This window comes from Alligator sinensis, unplaced genomic scaffold (assembly GCF_000455745.1).
Source record: "Alligator sinensis unplaced genomic scaffold, ASM45574v1 scaffold849_1, whole genome shotgun sequence".
Taxonomy (NCBI): Eukaryota; Metazoa; Chordata; order Crocodylia; family Alligatoridae; genus Alligator; species Alligator sinensis.
Window position 1 is genome coordinate 1163378 of NW_005842271.1, and position 4827 is coordinate 1168204.

A 4827-nucleotide genomic window follows, 5' to 3' on the forward strand; every position below is an offset into this window, starting at 1 on the left:
TTGTCTTTGGCCACAACAAACAGGGATTTCCCCTCTCAATATCTTTAGCTTCCCTTATCAATGTTACATATTTCATAAACTTCTAATTTAGAGGGATTGATGTTTATTGTCCTTTTCCAATATATAGATGGGAAAAGAACAATACACACACATACACATATCATTTATAGTGTAATTCTCATGTATATCATTTTTATACTATATAATAGAGCTGTGTGAAGCTTTGGGTGGTGATTCAATTCGGAGGAGATTTGGCCCGATTCAGTGCCCGAATCTCTGAATCCAAATTGAATCAGGGGATCAATTAAAAGGTCCGAATCGGGCAGTCCCCAGTGGCTGCAGCAGGGAGCTGCAGCCAACTCTGAGCTGATAAGTACTGGGGGCAGGGGAGGGGACCATGGTGGGACTCGAATCAAATCAGGACATTGATTCAATTGACCACATTGAATCACTGTCCCCAGAATTGGCTGAATCCAGGAGCCCCTTCCAAACCTCCCCAATCCCCCAGCCCCACTATGGGTGCCCCTCCCACCATGGCTCCAGCCCTTTAAGAACAAAAAAAAAAACCGGAGAAAAGCCCCAGGACTCTCCACTCCTGCAGCGGCCTCGGGGCTTCGGGGGGCTCATGCAGAGCCCGCCACATGGTGTGGGGCAGTGGAGGGCAGCGGGGATCAACCCCATTGGCAGGGATGGTGAGTCCAGGGGGTTTTCATTTTTTGATTCCAAAGGGCTGGAGCTGCGGTGGCCAAGGCAGCCCTGGGCTGGGGCAGTGGGAGGGGCAGGAGGCTTGTGCAGAGCCCCCCACGCAGCGTGGGGCACTGGGGATTGCCCTCCCGCCCAGCAGCACCCGCTGAGTTGAGGCTTTATTTTTTTCAACAAGTGCCGGGAGCTGGGGCTGGGCAGGGCAGCCATTGCCAGGTTGAGGGGATGGGCCTGGCTGGTTCAGAGATTCAGCTGAATTGATTTGGGACAGTGATTTGAATCACCAAATCAAATCACTGTCCCCTGAATCCAAAGCAAATACTAGTTACTTCGCACAGGCCTACTATATAAACTGTCACCATCAGACATTGTCACTGAAATGGTAGGTTTGTAGTCTAAATTTTAGCCTTTCATATATGCTTTTAACATTACTTTTTAGCAAACTAATAAACTCTTCTTCAAGAACTCAGAGTTTTCAAGGAGTTTGTTTTCATCTCAGCCTTGCTCCTGGTAAACAAGGATTGTCTGTAGACTAGTTTTGACACTGACTCACATCAAATCTTGTGTGTTGAAGTTTCTTTCGAGTGCATGTGAACAAATGCACCTGGGTTAACAGGACAGCGAGGTGCAGCACTAAATGGAGCAGTGCCCGCACGAAATGGAGCAGTGCCCGCTAGTCAGCTTGAAACAATAACTGCAAATTACATCTCTCTCTACTTCCTTTCTTACAAAAAATCTCACGCCCCCAAAAGCATTGTGAAGTCAGGAAGGAAGAGTCCTGCCCTCCCATCTTATGCCAATGCAAACACAATATTCAGAAACAAAACTATACTGTGGTTCTGCAACCCTTGGGAGAATGTTGCTGAAAAAAAAAAAAATCACTGTGTAATTAGCCAAAGCAGCCTCGCTTTGTGTTGTACTGGCAGCACTATAGGAGGCCACATGAGACTAATCAGAAAAGGCTTGTGGTAATTTGTGCATTTGGTCTGTTTGTGAGCATGCAGCCATGTCCTACCAGCTTCCCACTGCATGCAGACTAGTCAATATGCTCACCAGAAAATGGAAAACCAGCAGGGAGAGAAGGAAGGCAGCTAGTAACAGCTTCTGTGTCCCTGGAGCAATGACAGGCTGTCACTATGAAGTTTCCATCCAGTTGATATGAGCCCAACCCCTCCAGCACTGCTAGACAGCCTAGTACCAGACCAGCAAGGAGAAAGCCAGGGAAGCCCCAAATAGCGCTTCTCAGTTACAACTGAATCTCAGGACCTGTCTCCCACTTCCCTGTTACTAGCTGAGCAGCAGGACCCCTTCCAGGTGGATTCCTTTGGATACTGAAGATACAACAGGAAATAGCTGATATCATCTGGACCAGACATCCCTGGCACCAAGGTTGTCAGGAGCAGATGGATGGGGATTTGGGATCAGGCTAATACATTTTCCATCACAGCTCTTGACAGTGGGCAGTAAAATGCACTAACATAGAGCCTGAACCTGATCCCAGTTAGACCAGTGGCAAAGCTCCCATTTGGTATGATGGAGGATGAAGCACTTAGTGAACTGGCTGTTCAGCCCTGGAAACTCAGGTGATAAAAGGGGAAGTTTTTAGCCTATTCATGGCCACAGGAAGTCATGGAGGCCAAGGGTTACAGTTACACAAACAAGAAAGGGAGAAAGGAGGACCCAGGTAACTACAGGCCTGTCAGTCTTACCTCGGTCCTGGGGAAGATCTTTGAGAAAATTATCAAGGAACACATCTGTGAGGGACCAGCAGGGGAGATCATGCTCGGGGGGAACCAACATGGGTTCATTAAGGGAAGATCCTGTCACACTAACCTTATTTCCTTTTACGATCAGGTCACAAAGTCCTTGGACGAAGGCGTGGGGGTGGATATCGTCTCCCTGGCCTTTAAGAAGGCCTTTGACACTGTCTCTCACCCCATTCTCATAAAAAAAATATGTGACTGCGGCATTGGTGCCTACACAGTCAGATGGGTGGCTAATTGGCTGGATGGTTGCACACAGACAGTGGTGGTGGACGGGTCGTTTTCGACCTGGAGGGATGTGGGCCGTGGGGTTCACCAGGGCTCGGTCCTCAGGCCCGCACTATTCAACATCTTTATCAATGACTTGGACGAGGGGATGGAAAGCACGTTGTTCAAGTTCACTGATGACACCAAGTTGTGGGGCGAGGTGGACACGCTGGAGGGGAGGGACAGAATCCAACTAGATCTAGACAGGTTACAGGGGTGGGCGGATGAGAATAGGATGGAATTCAACACAGACAAGTGCAGGGTGCCGCATCTAGGGAGAAGGAACCAGCAGCACACCTATAGGCTGGGGAACACCCTACTCGGCAGCACAGAGGCGGGAAGGGGTCTTGGAGTCATTGTTGACTCCAGGTTGAACATGAGCCGCCAATGCGAGGAAGCACTCAGTAAGGCTAACTGCACCTTGTGCATCCAAAGATGCATCACAAGCTGGTCCAGGGATGTGATCCTCCCCCTCTATGCAGCATTGGTCAGGCCACAGTTGGGAGTACTGCATCCAGTTTTGGGGGCTGTGCTTCAAGAGAGATATGGCTAGCATTGAGAGGGTCCAGAGGAGGGCCACTCATATGATCAGGGGGCAGCAGGGCAGGCCATACGGGGAGAGACTAGAGGGCCTGAACCTATTCAGCCTCCACAAGAGAAGGCTGAGAGGGGATTTGGTGGCCATCTATAAATTCACCGGGGGGGATAGGAGATGCCCTGTTCCCCTGGGCACCACACGGGGTAAATAGGAATAATGGCCACAAGCTGATAGAGAGCAGGTTCAGGCCAGACATCAGGATGCATTACTTTATGATTAGGGTGGCTAGGACCTGGAACCAACTTCCAAGGGAAGTGGTGCTTGCTCCTACCTTGGGGGTCTTTAAGAGGCTGGACAGACACCTGACTGGGGTCATATGACTCCAGCATCCGTTCCTGACCAGGGCAGGGGGCCAGACTTGATGACCTGTTTAGGTCCCTTTCGACCCTAGCTACTATGATACTATGACATGGAGAGGTAAGCTAACTGTCAGCTACTCCACAGTAACTATCCTGTGATCTCTCTTACCTGGGATAAATGTGAGGTAGCTTGCCCCTTAGTACTAGTGGGACCAGTTTCCTTACATGTAGCACAGGGTAAGTGTGTGCATACAGGCATTTACCTGCAGTAGCTAACACTGTAAATCCTCCCTCCAATTTACTTCCTAATGTCTAGTTTATGTTACCATACCCTAAAAACAGGAAAATTCAAAGAGGGATTGGGTGTTTAGATGAACTCAGAATACCCAGAATTACAAAAATACTGATAAAGAGGAAGAAATAGTTGGTTCTTAAGACAATCGCTATTAGGTGTAATGCTGAGAACTTCACAATGGGCAGATCCTTTTATATCTGCCCATTGTGGGGTCTCTTATATCTTCCTCAGCAGTGCTTGATACCACACCTGTCTGAGCCAGACCTATTTGTAATACAGTGACAGTGGGCAGGGCGTTGGGCTAGATCAGGCTTGTCCAACATATGGCCCGCGGGCCGCCACGTGGGCTACCAAGCTATTTTATCTGGCTGCCGCTGTGGAGCATGAAGCCACGGTGGTGGCAGTGGCGTCACGGAGCGCAGAGCCTCAGCGGTGTGGAGTGCGGAGCTGACAGCGGCGCGGAGCCACAGTTAAGGCGAGGTGGGCAGGGAGCGCTGCAGAGCGCGGAGCTGCCGCAGCAGGGCAGGCAGAGAGCGTGGCGAGGCAGGCAGGGAGCGCTGCGGACTGCAGAGCCGCGGCAAGGCGGGCAGGGCTGGCCCGCGGGCCCCAGCCGGCAGCGAGGGGAGGGGAGCTGCTTACCCCTGGCCCCGCACAGAAGGCCACGCAGCGGTTGCTGGCACAGTGGCCTACGCCTGCCTCCTCACCGCCCCGCCCCGCTGCAAGCCAGCCTGGCTGCCCTGCCCTGCCCTACCCCACCCCACAGCAAGGTGGAGCCTGCTCCCCTGGACAGCCTCCCCCCGGGCGCTGCAGCTCTCCGGGCCCAGCCACCCGCATGCAAGGCCCCGAGGGGGCCACTTCCCATGTGCTGCTGGGGACGGGAGGAGCCTGGCCGGGTCTGCAACT